Consider the following 17,669-nt stretch of genomic DNA (forward strand, 5'->3'; position numbering starts at 1 on the left):
TAAATAAATAAGAATACTAAATAGAAACTGGAGATTTTAATGAAAATTTTACTATAGAAACTCTTCCAAATCTGCAAATTACACAGCTCTTTAAAAAACGGCTAAAGAATAACCTTTTTTCAACTTCTCCGCTAGAATCCCATTCGGTTGAAAAATAACCATATTCGAACTTCTCCCCTAGAAGTCATTTTATGACTTCTCATGGAGAACTCATAAAATGACATTTCCCGGGAAAAGGTCAAAAATGGTTATTTTTGAAACATAAGCGGTTAAATAATTTCTAGCGTGCAGCATGCCAGGTCTGCGCTTTTTCCATGGAGATCAAATGAGAGCTGGTTTGTCGGGTGAACGTGTTCCGTTGCTTGTTGCCTCAGCTTGACATCAGCCTAACCCTCTCGGAACCCGACTTCCCAGCCTCGAACTCCAGTGACACCTTCTGGCTGACCTGGAGCATCTCGTGGCCTCTGCGCTGGGGGTCCTCTGTGCATGGATCAGCTCATAACTGCTGACCATAGCGCACAACAAAAGCACGAGAGTAACCCTCTCGGCTATCAGCATCACCCAATATATCCGGGGTGAACCTCCTGACCATTGCGCTGCCCGGTTGCGAATCCAGGGGCTGCTCCCGGCCGTCGGACGTGAGCTCAAGCATGCTAACCGCAGCGTGGCTCGTGACGGCATCGAGAGTAACCCTCTCGGTCCACGAACCTTCCCGGACTCGACCTCTGGTGGAACCTCCGTGCTGGCCTGGGACATCTCGCTGGCTCGTGTCTGCGCTGGCGGACTTCCGACAGCTTGCTGGCCCTCTGCGATGGTCCTCTGGCTCCTCGACCCCGGCTGGTCCTTCTGCGCTGGCTGCTGAAGCACTTGCTAACCGCAAGTCTGATAAACTTGAGAGTACCCCTCTCACTAACTCGTTTTTCCAAAAATCCAGACGTATCTGGGCCCATAACTTGTTGAAAACGCAGGTTTCAGTGGTGGAATAGAGTTATCTTTATTCAGTTTCGTCAGTGAGGTCATTAAAATACAACCATACTAATTAGCGATAGCTAATTGTCACTTTGCACTTCTTATATTGCCTAACCTGGAAAGTACTCATTTCTTAATGAGTACTTTGATATTCTTACCCATAATATCTGGCAACACTGTTGTGTTACCACGAACCCAATTTGAGTTGTTTGGCTTCACAGTGTGATGATGTAAACATTTGTACCGTGTTTACCATCAGGGATGCCAGGTGTTGAGGAGTAAAAATCTGGGCAATTTTGAAAAAAAGTCTGTGTTTGTCTGTGCACAGGGAAGATCACAAATTTGGTACTAAACAAGACATTTGACGGTGCGTGTGACCGGGGGGGATTGTCCTGTGGTATTCAGGTTATTTTCGAGCTGAGAACACTGTTTCCTACCACGTACCATGTTGATCTTATTTAAAAAAAGAATTGGTAATGAATGCTTGGTGAAATACCAATAAATACAAGCGAGATTTCAGTCTAATCTGGCACTTACGGATCAAATCCGATGCATAAATATTGGTTTCATCACTCAATTTTGAAAATCTGTAAAATCTGGGCATTCTCAGCAAAAATCTGGGCAAAATCTGTGTCTGACCAATATCTGGACGAAGGGTCAAAAGTATTGGTTTTACAGACAAATCTGGGCACCTGGCAACCCAGTTTACCATCATCAGCTGTCATCATCAATCATCACCGCTATTGTTTCAATTGCGAATTGACTCAAAGCATGCGGAACCAAAACAAAATGTTTTGGTTTCGCCGACGGAGCGGCATCGAAAACCGTGAGTATCAACATAACTTTTATACTGAATGGATTTGAAGAACTTCTTGGAACTTGAAGTCCATGGAAGGCTATTTGAGACCCAATTTGTAACTTTTATACTGAATGGATGCGATTTACATGTCACAAAAAAGGCTATTTGAGGAACTTCTTGGAACTTCAAGTTCATGGAAGGCTATTTAAGCCCCAATTTGTAACCTTTATACTGAATGGATGCGATTGACATGTCACACAAAAGGCTATTTGAGGAATTTCTTGGAATTTCAAGTCCCTGGAAGGCTATTTCAAGAACTTTTTGTAACTATCATGCTCACATTCGAAAAATTCGGTACCGATTCCCTTTGGAACCTTTGTTCAGCGAAATTCGAACTTTGAAGGCACACGTTTAAGTATATATGGGACTTTTGGTTGCTTGAAATGTTAAAATGCGAAATGGATACCATTTCATTTAATTCATTTGGTCAACGAAAAGTTTTAAAGTTTTTGACAAAAAAATAGCTGTTTTTAAGCGAAATCTGCTTTAATTTCAATTTACATTTCGAAACCACAATATGCTATCATGTGAAACATTCACGATTTCGAGATAACGTTCTGGACCTCATATGAAACTTGTGTGTTCTGGGAGTAACACATTTTGCACAACAAAATGGCTTCAAATTACATTGAAGTTTTTCTTATCTAAAGTAGACAACAAAATACGACCTTGTTGGAAAGTAACTGAGTTAAAAATAATTTTAGATCGATAGAAGGATAATACCAAATCTTAGATTCTTCCAAACAAAACTCTTTATTCTAGATTTGGGAAAACAAATTTTTATTGCAATGTAATAATTCTAGTTTATCAGTGAATTCAGATAAAAAAAAAGATAACTTATTCTGCTCTCCTGCGGAATTGATCTTTTAAACTCGAACATTAAATTTAAATTTTAATTTCGAAGCACGAATATGGTGTTTAGAGAAATTAAGTAATCCATAAACGAAAAACTTAAATTACTTTTTAATTTAGATTTTAGATTTTAAGTTTTCAGCTGAAAATATAAATTATTTTGCCCTGGGTACTGGATTTTGTATTTAGAATGTTAGAGTCGAACTGATTGACAAAAAGTGCATTTCTTGGACCGATAAACAGAATAATTTTGTACTTTCGGACCACTCGATGGACCACTCTTGGCATGTTTGCTATATGGCTAAGATTTCCAGATAATAAAACAAATATAATCGGAACAAACATTCAATCCTTTCAAAAAAAAATTGCTGGAATCGTTAAGCACACCAAGTTATTGCTGGAAACCAGCAAACATGAATCGTTTTGTTGATTTTTTAAGCAAATGGTCCGTCTTGCTGTAAAATCAGCAATCGATCTATAAAAGTGAGAACTTTTGATTATTTTTGTAGGTGAATTCAAAAAATCGAAAATAGAGTTGAAGCAATTCGATTTTGCTTTTGATTTTAAATGCATTATTTGGTGAGATGATAATTTTAATAACAATAAAACAGAAAACTAACAACTTGCTAAAAGGTTCATTTTTTTAGTAGCTTGTTGAATTTATTGATGTTCTTATATTTTATTATATCTTTACCTTTTGTTTTGGCCAATAAATACCATAAACAATTTTAGAAACTTTTCCGCCCCCACTTCATTCCATTGTTTATTAATTCATTCCATTGTTCTTTTTTCTTTCCCACTAAAATCTCCTTGACCTGATACAATGTAATTTTACAGAAAGGTTATCGTCATTCACAGCAAAAAATTTCTAAAAGTATACGCAATCTAAAATACGAGTGATCTACTTTTTGACCAATGTAATTCAAAACTGATGTAATTTTACACTCTTTTTGATCTATTTTTGAATCGTTGGTATAAACTTAATTTTGTATGATGTATGTTTACACGCCCTGATCTAAAAAATATATCTCAATATAAAATTACATCGAAAATAATGTAAAACACGACACGATCCATTGTTTTCCTTTTTTTCGCGGCATAAATTGTTCTGTTTTTATCCGAGATGGTGGTATATTGTACGAAAAGAAAAAAATTCGCTTCCGCAGTTAATTTTGTATTAAAACCGAACCAAATTCTTTCAGAATTACATTAAAAAATGGTAGGTTATAGTTATAGACGAAATGAAAAAAATGGAACTTAAAATTCTCTTTCGATTGCAGGAATTGCAGTTGGTTCAAGAGCCGAATCAATGTTGAATGTTTCTAATGTTTAGGGGATTCCGATTACTATGCTGTTCCGGAAGGATTCAAGAATGCTGCCTGACGCTGATCGGCAAAACATCGCCCTGCTGGGGATCATTGGACACAACCACAATTCTAGCTGCCAATGATGGTGGATGTTTTTTGAGTTTGCAGTGTATCGGCAATATATGTTAAATAAAATGACACATGTGGCGTATTTATTCATAAACAACACCCAAAATCTGATTATTTAAAAAAAGATTTGTAATATTAACCGTAATATGTTTTGAAATTTACATCATTGTGTATTTTTACACGACGGTTTATGTCATCCGTTTTCGTGCATTGTTTTCGATCTAAATTTACACGCCTCAAAAATTACATTGTTGAGAAAAATACACCGTGGTAGAATTTTATATCAAAATCGATGTTCCGTTTTCGTGCATCGTTTTCGATCTAAATTTACACGATTTTTTCTTGCTGTGTTGAATAAAGAAACAATCACAATTACTATTTTTTAGTAAGGCTGGAACAAATATCAATATCAATAAATAAAGTTTTAAGTATTTTATGGAAATTTAAAAAAAAAATCAAATATCTGAAAGATTAAAAGAGCAAAAAAACAAATTGTGGAAGATGGGAATTTTATCACCATTTGTGTGCTTGATTTTATTGAATTTTTCGATGAAAAATTACTAGATTTATATGTTTTATGCAATGATATAGTATGCCATTTTATTGCATACGAAATTTTGTGCAATTTATTCCAGTTTATCAGTTTTTTGCACTATTTTTTATTAACCGCCCCCCACCCCCCCCCCCCCTCACCCCCCTTCTCGCGATGTTCCAACTCCGAGTGACAAAAGAAGGATTTGAAATTTGTGCCGGCCTGATGTACATAGTATAAATATATTTAAATAACTAAAAAATTCAAATATACTAAAGTTATCAATTAAAATTAAAAAAAAAAACGAATATAACTGATTTTTCTTGATCCTCACCCGTTCCTGAAATTTTTACTCGTATCAGTCCCTGGAGTGTATATGTGTAAATGACCCGACTTTTGAAAAAGTTACGTGCTGCAGGCTAAAATTAATCCTAGGCCTAGTGCAAGACCTCATGTCATATTTGGGCCACATCGAATCACGGGAAGGGGTCGCTCAACGAGCCTGAAGTTTGTATGGGATTTTGAGATATTTTGATCGGGAGAAACATGAAAAGCCAGTTTTCATGGATAACTTTGGTTTCCTTCGGCCGATTTCTTTTGAAACCGGGTTTTCTTAAAGCCCAAATTATGACAAATATTTCATCTGAAGTCTGCAAATCGATTCGAGTTAAATGGGCCAACTTTTTTAAGGGTGGTATTGAAAAAAAGGTTTTTCATGTTTCTTCCGAACCAAATGTCTCAAAATTTCATACAAACTTCAGGCTCGTTGAGCGACCCCTTCCCGTGATTTGATGTGGCCCAAATTTGGTATGAGATCTTGCACTAGGCCTAGGATTAATTTTAGCCTGCAGCGTATAACATTTAACAGGTTTTTAATTTCCCATACAAATTTGGGGCAGTCTAGTAGTGTAGATGTTGATTTTTAATCTATTTCAAACTTTTTTCTTTCACTTTACTATTAACTGGAGTCATATTAATCAAACGAAGTCAATTTTGCACTCAAGGGTATAAAAATATTTACAGGGCTATTATGAAGCAGGTACCACTACCACGGTAGTATCTCAAGGAGGACATTAATGGCTCTGTTAAAGACCTAGAAAAAATGGAATACACCTGCCTGCAACCAAATCTTGTACAAAATTTTATAAGAGGAATTAAGCGTAAATTGCGATTGTACAGTAGAAAATTCAAAGGGACCACAACTATCCAGTGTTCTTGACTAATTTGTAACGATGAGTTAAACCATTGAAAAACATAGGCGAAGTCGAGATAACTTTACAAATAAAAGTTACTCCTACATTCTAATATATATCTTAAAAGCCTTTGCTTATGCAGAAAAACAAAGTTCAACAAACTAGGAACAGACACTTCAAGTAATTCAACAAGGCCATGTTTGAAAAATTCGGATAAGTGGTTGGCATGTAATAAATTTGAATTTTTAAGACAGACTATTTCTGGACCTTGGTAAAATTTTTCTGGCAGCGCTTACCAACAACAGGAGTTCTAAACCGTACCAAAAACAAACCATCGGCGACCGATTTAGAATGGTAGTTTAAAGCAATGACTACAGCTAAGCTAAAGTATAGAAATTACTTGCGGGGGAAGTTTGGTCATAACTTACAGGAAGTGCGAGACGTAAACTAAAAAGTTAAAAAAAAAAACGAGTACCCAAACGGTGTAACGTTGTTTTAGTTCGGGAGTAAGTTAGTCGAAGATGGGCGGCTATTCCGCATTAGTCGAGTGAGGAAGAGAGAGTGAGAATGGGGTGACAGGAAGGCGGAAGCACCAGGCACTAGGCAGGCAGACCAGGAGCAGAAGCAGAAGATCGTCTTGGTGGCTGTGCAGTGTGGTAGCACATAAACAAGATCTGGAGAGAATCGCTTGAAACGGAACGGACGGGAGATTACAGAAGGCAGTTCGCTCAGCAGAAGGCAAAAAAAACTATCAACTGAGTGCCTCGGTTCGAGTGTTTTGATACTCACACCACCGCTAGTACTCATTTACGAATACCACCCCACTCGATTCTGAGTTCTCATGAAACGGGCAGCAATGAAAATAATCCAGCCAGCCAGCGATAAAAAGTGACTCACTTGCACGTCTGCTGTATGTTCGCGTTCGCGGTATAAAATGTCAATCGAGTTCAAATAGCGGTGCCAGGCGGGTGAATCTGGGTTTTGTTTGGGTTTTACTCGTAGAGATAAAACTGGTTATTTATTTACTGTGTCTTCAAAGTGGTTGCACGTTGTAGGTACCTGTTTCGAGGCCAGTCCATTCAATAAACTATCGCCTGCTATCGGAGTTTACTGATAGAAGCTATTTTTAAAGCACTTCTTCGGCGGTGCGATTTAAGACCTCGGAAAATCTTCTAAACGTCATACACTTTCTCCGGGAATTTAACAACCAGGGTCCTTCTTACATTAGGCTTCATACACCGTTTTGGCCATTTAAAGTTAATAGTACAATGTGAGCGAGACGAGTTGGGAAGAACATTTATAAACTCAATTCAGTTTTCCGGCATTCTGATTCTGTATTATAATTTTATGCATACAGTGTTGAAAAGTGAATATTTTATAAACATATCTAGCGTAACATTTCAAAAGGGCGAAACTGCCAAATGTAAACAAATCGAGTTAACGGTTATTCCGGGTGTACGCGGTTGCACTTTACCTTATTAACGCGGTTTCATCTTAAAATCACTTGAAACTTTCAAAATATTAATAAAATTCCTGCAATGCAATTTCTATGGAACGTGAAGTTACGCCTATTCAAAATGGGGTCAATTTTTCTATTCGTGTAGGGCCAATAGGCGTAACTGAGTTGACCGTGTGTGACAAAACGGCCTAATTAGTTTTTGCGTGTAGGACCAATGGGCGAAACTTCAAAACCAAAACAAAACAGCCGATCAATTGGGCGAAACTTGCAGACGTAACTGAAATCGAGTACAAAAAAAGGCGAAATTCGAAAATCTCTGAAATTTAGTGAATAAAGTTAAAGATTTTGATAGCCAACGAACAATGAATATAATCCCCTTTTATGAATTTGTTGAACAAAAAGAGGTCGATTTTTTAAATAAGATTTGATTAGATGTTCCGGAATTTCAAACGCGTTTTTCTCGTTTCGAGCTAACTGCTAGTTTCGCCCTTATGAAATGTTACGCTAGATATGTAAAAAGCTGTCCCGACTAGGGTCTGAAATTAAAGTTTTAGTGTTTCGGAAATAACTACTTTTTTGTGAGAATTGATTGAATATAGAATTTTTCGTTGTGAGCAGCTTTTTCACGAGAAAGTTGGTATTGAAAGTTATGCACATCAACTCGACATCGCAGTTAAAAATAGACAGTGAACTAAATGTCGCTGTAAACGTTCGTTATTGTTTGAGTCGTTATTACAATTACAGGATAAATAACAAGTTTATTAATTAAACATTCTGCATTGAAATTGGGGAAAAAAATAGAACCCGAAATGCTGTATCATTAATTGTGATGAAATTATTTATATTCACGTCTCTGTAAATTTGGCTTGGCAACCCTTGAAAGATTCCGATGGAAAATATGTAGGTCCTGTATCTGTAAATTAAGGACCTTTAATCAGTCTTGAGAGAATCCCTGGCGTGCTCCCTTTGCTAGAATTATTTATTTTATTTACATAGTATACCGTCTCATGACATAACTTGACGAACATAATTCCTATAATTCACTCGGTCCATGGCAACCGTTCTCCAATTTCTCGGGCACCCCACGTTCGCCAGATCACGCTCCACTTGGTCTAACCACCTCGCTCGTTGCGCCCCGTTCGTCTTGTTCCTACCGGATTCGTAGCGAACACCTGTTTTGCGGGACAGTCGTCCGGCATTCTCGCAACATGTCCCGCCCAGCGTATCCTGCCAGCCTTCACCACCTTCTGGACACTGGGTTCGCCGTAGAGTTGCGCGAGCTCGTGGTTCATCCTTCGCCTCCACACTCCGTTCTCCTGTACGCCGCCAAAGATGGTTCTTAACACTCGTCGCTCGAATACTCCGAGAGTACGCAGGTCCTCCTCGAGCAATATCCATGTCTCGTGCCCTTAGAGAACAACCGGTCTAATGAGCGTCATATACAGGTTACACTTCGTGCGAGGGCTAAGTCTTCTCGACCGCAGTTGCTTGTGGAGTCCATAGTAGGCACGACTTCCACTGATAATTCGCCTCCGGATCTCACGGCTGGTGTCATTGTCTGCGGTCACCAGTGAGCCGAGATAGACAAGCTCGTTGCCGTCGATCGTGACCTTGTTATTACTGGACAAGCAGGTTCGGTCGGTCTCGGATCCGCAGGCCAGCATGTACTTCGTCTTGGACGTATTAATCATCAACCCAATCCTTCCTGCTTCGCGTTTCAGTTTGTGGTAGATCTCCTCCACCGCCGCAGATGATCTGCCGACTATATCAATGTCATCGGCAAAGCAGATAAGTTGACTGGATCTGTTGAAAATCGGGCCCCGCATTTCGCCCACCGCTCGTCGAATAACACCTTCTAGTGCCACGTTGAACATCATGCAGGATAGACCATCACCTTGTCGAAGCCCCCTGCGCGATTCGAATGAACTCGACAATTCACCCGAAATCCGCACACAGCACTGCGTTCCATCCATCGTCGCCTTGATCAGTCTGATCAGCTTCCCGGAAAAGCCGTTCTCGTCCATGATTTTCCATAGCTCGTTACGGTCGATCGTGTCGTATGCGGCTTTGAAGTCGATGAATAGATGGTGCGTAGGGACTTGGTGTTCCCGGCATTTTTGGAGGATTTGCCGTAATGTGAATATCTGGTCCGTCGTTGGCCGTCCCTCCATGAAGCCTGATGACTTCCCACGAATCTGTTTGCTTGTGGCGTTAGGCGGCGGAGTAGGATTCGGGACAACACTTTGTAGGCGGCATTGAGGACAGTGATCGCTCGGTAGTTCTCACAGTCCAATTTGTCGCCCTTCTTGTAGATGGGGCATATTACCCCCTCCTTCCACTCCTCCGGTAGCTGTTCTATGTCCCAGATCCAGACTGTCAACCGGTGTAGGCAATCGGCCAACTTGTCCGGGCCCATTTTGATGAGTTCAGCTGCGATGCCATCCTTCCCAGCCGACTTGTTTCTATTCAGCTGGCGAATGGCTTCCTTAACTTCACTCATCGTTGGGAGTGGCTCCTCTACGTCGTTGGCTACGCCGGCGATGTACCTTCCCCCACCGTCTTGATCTCCTGCATGTGCGCCGTTCAGGTGTTCATCGAAGTGCTGCTTCCACCTTTTGATCACCTCACGATTGTCCGTCAGGATGCCTCCGTCCTTATCCCGGCACATTTCGGCTTGCGGCACGAAGCCTTTGCGGGATGCGTTGAGTTTCTGATAGAACTTTCGTGTTTCTTGGGAACGAAGCAGCTGCTCCAGCTCCTCGAGCTCCTCCTCCTCCAGGCGGCGCTTTTTCTTCTGGAAAATTCGGACTCGCTGCCTCTTCCGCTGTCGGTGATTTTCCACATTTCGACGGGTGCCTCTTTGCACTACTGCCGCCCGCGCGGCATTCTCTTCGTCCATCACCCTCCTACACTCCTCGTCGAACCAGTCGTTCCGTCGAGATCGCTCCACATAACCGATGACGTTCTCCGCAGCACTGTTGATGGTTGTCTTGATGGTATCCCAACAGTCCTCGAGAGGGGCTTCGTCAAGCTCGCCCTCTGCCGGCAGCGCTGCTTCGACCGATTGCGCGTAGTCTGCCGCGTGTTGTTTACTACAGAGAGTTTTGGGCGCATCTTCACCATCACCAGATAATGGTCCGACTCGATGTTGGCGCCCCGACAGGATCTGACGTCGATGATGTCCGAGAAGTGCCGGCTGTCGATCAAAACGTGGTCGATCTGTGATTGAGTTTGGTACGGTGATCTCCAGGTGTACTTGTGTGGGAGGCGGTGCTGAAAAAAGGTACTACGTACGGCCATTCGTTTGGAGGCGGCGAAATCAATAAGTCTGAGGCCGTTTTCGTTGGTCAGCTGGTGCGCACTGAACCTTCCAATTGTTTTTTTTTTTACTTTAATTCAGTTTATTGAGACCGAAAAAGTTTGAAAAAACTGTTGACGGTCCCCCGACGGTGATACATTTTAAGTGTAGTGTGTGTTTGCTTTTTGCTTATCTACTACTTAAAACTATTCACTTTTTGCTGCCTTCAGGTTAAAGGAAAAGGAAGGAAGGGATAAAGGATGGGATTCGGGATTAATTATGTAGAAGGAAGGGTAAAGGATGGATTTAAGGGTGATACTTTAAATTTCCCACGCCAAGTTGCGCACGGTTATGAAGACCATTTCCTGTCTTCTCCTCCCAAGAGTCCATAGTGTTGACAAGGATTACCGCGCTTGTCACGCGTTACTTTTGTGGCGAACTGTTTCTTAGGAGGTCCGTGCGATTTAATTTTGTGTTTTGCTTCAAGAAAGCACAGTAAGAACACACCCCTCCACTAGCCATACTATCTATGTACAGTATGGTTTCGTAAGAGTGGGAGGACCCTACTGTGCTGAGTTTCGTTTAAGGTATAGTTGGTTTTATTGAAGTCTAGGAATAATTTTAATTGTTTTTTAAATATGGAGAGTCTGTTAATGCTTTTTAGTTCACTTGGTAGTGAGTTGAATATACGAATTGCTTTATTCACAACACTTTTTTGAGCAAAAGAAGTGCGTAATCTTCTAGTTAAAAGATTAATGTGTGCTGAGCTTCGAGTATTATGGCTATGAGAGTCAGATGTTGGTTTGGATTCCTCCTCCTGGCCGACCTGAGCATTGAAATCCCCGATGACGATCTTGATATCATGTTTTGGACAACGGTCGTATTCACGCTCCAGCTGCGCGTAGAATTCGTGTTTGTCGTCACCGGTACTTCCGAGGTGAGGGCTATGCACGTTGATGATGCTGATGTTGAAGAACCGGCCCTTGATTCTCAACCGGCACATTCGTGAATTGATCGGCCACCACCCGATCACGCGCTTTTGCATCTTTCCCATCACTATAAAAGCTGTTCCAAACTCTTGTGTGTTGCCGCAGCTCTGGTAGATGGCACGACCATCTGGGTACGTTCGTACCGTGGAGCCCTTCCAGCATACCTCCTGCAGTGCTGCGATGTCGAATTTGGGGGCGGGAGGGTGTGGGCAGAGGGGGGAGGGTGACAAAAGAAAAAATTCTGTACCAACACGTGAAAAGGATGTATCTCCATATATGGCGAATCGAGAAAAACGCGTTTGAAAAAAATACAACCTATTTTAAATCGCTACTTAAAAAGAGATTTTTACTTTTTATGAAAGACAAACGATTTTTAGAAGCATCCTCTACATGTTAGAATAAATATATAAATATAAATTTTCATGAAAAAACAACGCGCTATCATAGATAGAACCTAGTTCACTTAATATTTTGTCTCCCTTGTTTATACACCCTTAGCTATTTTCTCATTTCTAGCTTCAGTTTTAAGCTCGCGTTCATTTGTAACTATGTTTTTATGTTGAATAAAGTGTTAAATCTTGGTACAGAATTGATATTTGTCCCGGCCATATTTAACTTAAGGGGGGGGGGGGGGGTTGGTTAGGGTCTAACACTTTCAAAAAATCGTTTTTTTTTTAATTTTTTTTATTTTCTTATTGTAAAACATTTCAAGAATGTTGTGTCAAATTTTCAAGTCAATCGAAGCAAAACTGTAGAAATTATAGGCCTTTATCTCCTCCTATCTAATACTGCAAGAAAGCAAGAGCAGAAACTTCAAACGCGTTTTTCTCGAAAGCACATTTTTAAAGTCCGTGGACATCGTCATTTGAAAACTACTTATACGATTCTTTTCAAATTGGGAACAATTTTTCTACATATAAAATACCAGACCCCAACGTTTTTCTTTTTTGTTTTTTTTTTACTTTGGGGAGATTTTACAGGTGAAAAATGGCGGGTTTTTTCGTGAAAAATCGTAGTTTTTACTTCAAACAGCCACAAAAATTTCATAAAAAAATTTTTAAGTTAAATAAAAACGTTGGGGTCCAGAAAAACATCTATTAAAAATATTTTGCTCTGATTTTTTGACTTCAGATGATTCTGTGCTGAGATACAGTGTCCACCGCAAATCCTGTTTTCTAAAAGGCATCCTCGAAAGTACTCCGTCACCGGCTCATTTTTCAATATTTTTCTACGAAAAAATTACTAAATGTTCTTTTAACAATGCTTTGTATAATGCAAAAAATTTGAATACATTTGTTTGAACGATAGCTCTAGAAAAAAATCGTGAAAATGGTGTTTTTTTTTAAACCAGTTAGACCCTCCCCCCCCCCCCCCCCTTAAAAGAAACTTGCCGCTACATTTTGATACATGCTCGCAAGTTCTTTGGATTGATTGAGAGAAAAATAAGGTTTTGAAAAACACTTGAACAAAAGCAAATCGGTTCAGCGGTTGGTTGGTAAGCTATAGCTGTTTGAATCTGTAGGAACAACTGTTTTTGGTCGGGTATTATTTACGATTTTTTTTTCAAATGGTCGATTGCTGATGCAGTAAAATTGTCTTACCTAATTCAAACAACATAACACAGCATTTTGAAATTTTTAATTTATTTCAATTCGATTTAGCAAATTTCTATTAAGCATTCTTCGATGGATGCAGAAAAATACTTTTGGTTGATTAAGAATAAACACTAATAAGAATAATTTTTGAATATCAGTTTTTGAAGTCTGGAAGCTCTAAATAGATGATGAAAATTTAAAACCATGGTTCTGCAGAATTCATGCATTCTGCAGAAGATAATTCAATTACCTAGGTAAATTTCTTTCTTGAACTGAACACCTGATTGTTAACTGAATCTATTCGTCCTGTGATTACAAATAAAACTTCCCCAAGGTTATTTTAGCGCCATCGATGTAGGTATTTATAGACATATTTAACTACTTACCGTTTTGACGATGTTTATTCCACGGCGAGCGTCATCGTCGTCATCGTCTCACAAATCATGCGGTAGCATCCATCGATTGATTAATCCATCATCGGTGATGACAACGAGATTGCGCCTGCGCTTCCCATCTTCTCCCCTTCCCTCCTTCCACTCATTAGTGTAGTTATTGTATGCAAGAGCACTTCCGTCAATATATTTCGTCGCGCGGTGACACACGGCCAATCCGTCGTCTTCGTCACCGTTTTATCTATTTCTTCATGTTTGCCGTGCACGAGACACTGGTTGTTGATAACTTTTCTTTCCCTGTTAGATTGATTTCCCAGGGTTCAGGTTTCAGACTTCTTCTGTATATTTTCACCGATAGCTATCAAACAGAACCCAACAATTCCGGTTCTCACGCGAGCTCTGTCGCTAGAGGTATTTTTTCACTTCAGTTAACAAATCCGGATGCCCCCTCTCTGGCGAAGAACTTTAATTTAGCTGTTAGCTCACGAGATCTCATCTTCCTTGATATTTTTTCCCCAAGGTGTTCGGATCTGAGCAGAATAGCCACCAATTTTTCTTGTATTTCCCCCTAGCATGTGTGCGTGAGAGAGGGACAGGGAACACTCTTCCTGCACTCACTGGCTTGTATTCTACGATATCCCCCTATCTTGCTTGCTTGGGTTGTCACTCACACCAATAATCCGCCACACGACCGAAAAGCACTGAGAAACGCGCTCCGTTACCAAAAGAAATGGCTGCTCCCAGAAAAAAAACTATCTAGCCAGAGGGCTTCTCGGGTAGTCAAAATCGTTTTCCAACAATCTGTGGGCACCAGATGGCAGTTTCCTGCTTACAAAATCATTCCTTGGATATTGATCGATTCATTCACACACCAATTTTGACACCTCTATCACTGGGAGGAATCGAAGTTTTAATTCAATCAAAATACATTTCGCGAGTTTTTTTCGCCCCGTTTCTTCTGTGTTCCTCCTTAAGCTCACCTCTTCCTTCATTCACAAATCCAAACTGGCTGCTGCTAGTTTCGACTCCAGAAGGAAGCGCTAGACGAATATTTCCCGATTCCCTCACTCCCCCAGCCTGATTCAAGAAAACGACGAAACCAATGCACAGAAGAAAAAAAAAACGCTGCTGATGGATGATGATTGGACCATTCAGATGGGTCTTCCGCGAGAAAAGTTTTCTTTCGACGGGGGGGTTTTTGAGTGGATTTTCAATCGCACTTTTTCACTATTTGGCACACAGTTTCCGGGTAGAATTTATCTTCTATGGCAGGATTCGTCAATCAGCTCGCGATTGGGAACACTTTGGCCGTCGGGGATGGTACTTTTGCGGGTCAAAAGTCCAATAAACAAAACAGATCCCGAGCACGATCACGAAAACGCACCGTAGCGAGAAAAAAATGGGGATTGATTGCGAACAAGGATGGATAAATTTGCCTCGCCTTCGATTTGGTTAAGTGTTGTGCCCAAGTTTGGCTTTGTTGAGGCTGGTTCCCTGCAGATGTCGGCTTGGAGAATACAAAGCGGGATTGACGATGTAATAGTGTGCGTACCTTCGAGGGCGTCGTTTAGCTTCTCGGATTGCACCGAAGAGAGCGCTATCAGCAAACAGGCTGCCGTCAAAAGAGCGTCACAGAGGCGTTACATGCAACCTTTGCCGGCTGGGATGCCAAATTTACGGAATTAGAAAATTTAAAAACATAATCGAACATTCATCAGTACTCCGTAGCGAACAGGCGTGATGCACGTGATGCAATACCCAACTAACCAATAAGCCCTGATAAATAACTCTAAGTTGACATTTTAGCTGGATATAGAAAAGGCTTGACTGAGCCAAATAACTCTACACCGAAAGAATTCTTCACATGAACGCTTCGTGGAAATGTACACGCTAGAAATTATTAAACCATTTACGATTCAAAAATAACCATTTTTGACCTTTTCCCGGGAAATGTCATTTTATGAGTTCTCCATGAGAAGTCATAAAATGACTTCTAGGGGAGAAGTTCGAATATGGTTATTTTTCAATCGTAAGAGACAGCACCCTAGAAGTAGGGAAAATGGTTATTTTTGAACCGTAATTCGGAAAGCAGAATAGCAAATTCGGAAATTTTCAAAGTTGTAGATAAAAAATTCAAAAAAATACGAGTTTTCATTTTTTGTATTTTATTTCTTGTTTGTTAAACATGTATGTTAACTGTACAGGCTTTCCAGTTATCGACAGTGAAAGATTCCGTAACAAAACTATGTTTTCAGATTCTGCTCCGACTGAAGCTTTTCTAAATGGCGCTTTTTTACCGTTCGACTGGTTTTACTGATGGATGTGGCCAAAATCAAATTCGCGCGTTTTATTCCTTCCGAATATTGTGAGGCGACGCGCTGAGGAAAAGCATCCTGCTAGTAGTAATAAAGCCGAAGTTAAATTCTTCCAAGATAGCCACTAAATCCAAAAACGAAAACGATTCTAGTCTCTGAGCTGGGCAGCGCCGGAATTGATGGACCCATTTACCCAACATGGGTATTCCGACAGGCTGAAAAAACACTCCAATCCGTCCAATAGAAAATACTACCGAAGTGGAACGGTTTTCCGGTAACCCTACAAAAGTTGTTTTCAGAAAAGAATTTGAAAAAAAAAGGTAGGAATTCACATACAATTCGAAATTCAGTTCTAGTTTCGATCACCTAGCAAATAATTGACTTACCTTCAGAAAAGGATGTTCGCCGTATGATTTTGATCCCTAAAGCAGTATAAATTGATTAATATTTTTTCCTCGTAAAACGCACCCGACTATGGAATCAATCTTTTACAAAATGGCGGTGATGAGGCACAGAATTTTTCAAGCATTTTGTGGTTAATGCTCGAGAACTACCAAAATGGTTGAAAAAAATTCTAGAAAAATTGTTGAAAAATAACCATATTGGAGGTTTTGAAGCAAAACTCATAAAATGGTTATTTAAGAACCAAAAATGGTTATATAAAAATGAGCGTGTATTGTCATTGAAGTTGAAATCCGAAGTTTTCGCGCTGGTGATCGGCAACCTTGCCAACTAGCGACGTTGTGAAATATCATTGCTGGCAACGCTTTTGTAAAGTAATAACCAAGGCGGGTAAAGCTAGGTGTGTTCTTATACCAATGCACGGAATCGTCCATCTTGTGACAGGGGTGACAGGCAATCGTAATCGTAGGCATGGTAGGCGAACAATTCGCTGTCAAAAAGCGCACCGTCTCCACCCCCCACCAATGAGAAACTTTTGGTACCCCTTGCCTACTTTTCCTCAGTATGCACCCACCCTACTGGAGGCACTCTGGTAATAACCAGCATGCCTATACAGTTACGGGTGGTTGCATATTGAGCAACAGTAGGCAAGGAGTACCAAAAGTTTCTCATTGGTGGGGGGTGTAGACGGAGCGCTTTTTGTTCGCCTACCATGCCTATGATTACGATTGCCTGTCACAAGATGGACGATTCCGTGTATTCACGCAGAGTAAACTTGAATTTTGGAACGAAATAAATCTGACTTTGATTCAAAACATTCATTTTTTTGAATCCAGCTCCTGTTTTCTTTGAATCAATGAATTATAGTTTTGATTGAAAAGAATAATTTTTGAAAAAAAGAATAAATTTTTTGAATTGAATAACTTTGGACTTTGATTTCAAACAAATTCTTTGGTTCAAAAGAAATTTGTTCAATTGCATATTTCTTTAGAAACAAAGTAAATTTTCTTTCAACCGAAGAAAAATGTTTTAAACTGAAAAGAATAATTTTTTGAAACAAAAACTTCAAACTTAGAAGATATTTTGCATTGACTTGCAAGAAGAACAGAAAACCGAAAAATCGAATAAAGTTCGGCCGCTCGTTTTAAAAATCAAACCAGTGAATCGGAGTAAGCTATAAATAAGGAGGATTCAGGATGCAAAATGGTAAGTGTAAGTTAATAAATACTGAATATTTAAGTAAATTCAAGATTTTCTAAAACGCTTGTATAGTTACAGGACCACGGCCGACGGATAGATTTCCAAGTCTCTCGAACATGGAGAAAGCTGCGCAAAGTAACACCTCCCCAAATCCCGCGGTCGTATTTTTTCGGCCCAA

The 17,669-nt window shown here is 40.0% G+C and overlaps 1 protein-coding gene across 4 annotated transcripts in view; it reads right to left on the reverse strand.

Moving 5' to 3' along the window:
- The window catches only part of LOC129750818 (histone-lysine N-methyltransferase, H3 lysine-79 specific), a 56,238-nt gene extending 41,269 nt beyond the window's left edge, over positions 1-14,969 (reverse strand). For all 4 annotated transcript variants that reach the window (XR_008738501.1, XR_008738500.1, XM_055745897.1 and 1 more), the window contains exon 1: positions 13,569-14,969. The gene's annotated coding sequence lies outside the window, so the exon portion shown is untranslated. The remainder of the gene's footprint in view (positions 1-13,568) is intronic.
- Between the last annotated feature and the right edge of the window lie 2,700 nt (positions 14,970-17,669).

The sequence above is a fragment of the Uranotaenia lowii genome, chromosome 3, assembly GCF_029784155.1.
Source record: "Uranotaenia lowii strain MFRU-FL chromosome 3, ASM2978415v1, whole genome shotgun sequence".
NCBI lineage: Eukaryota > Metazoa > Arthropoda > Insecta > Diptera > Culicidae > Uranotaenia > Uranotaenia lowii.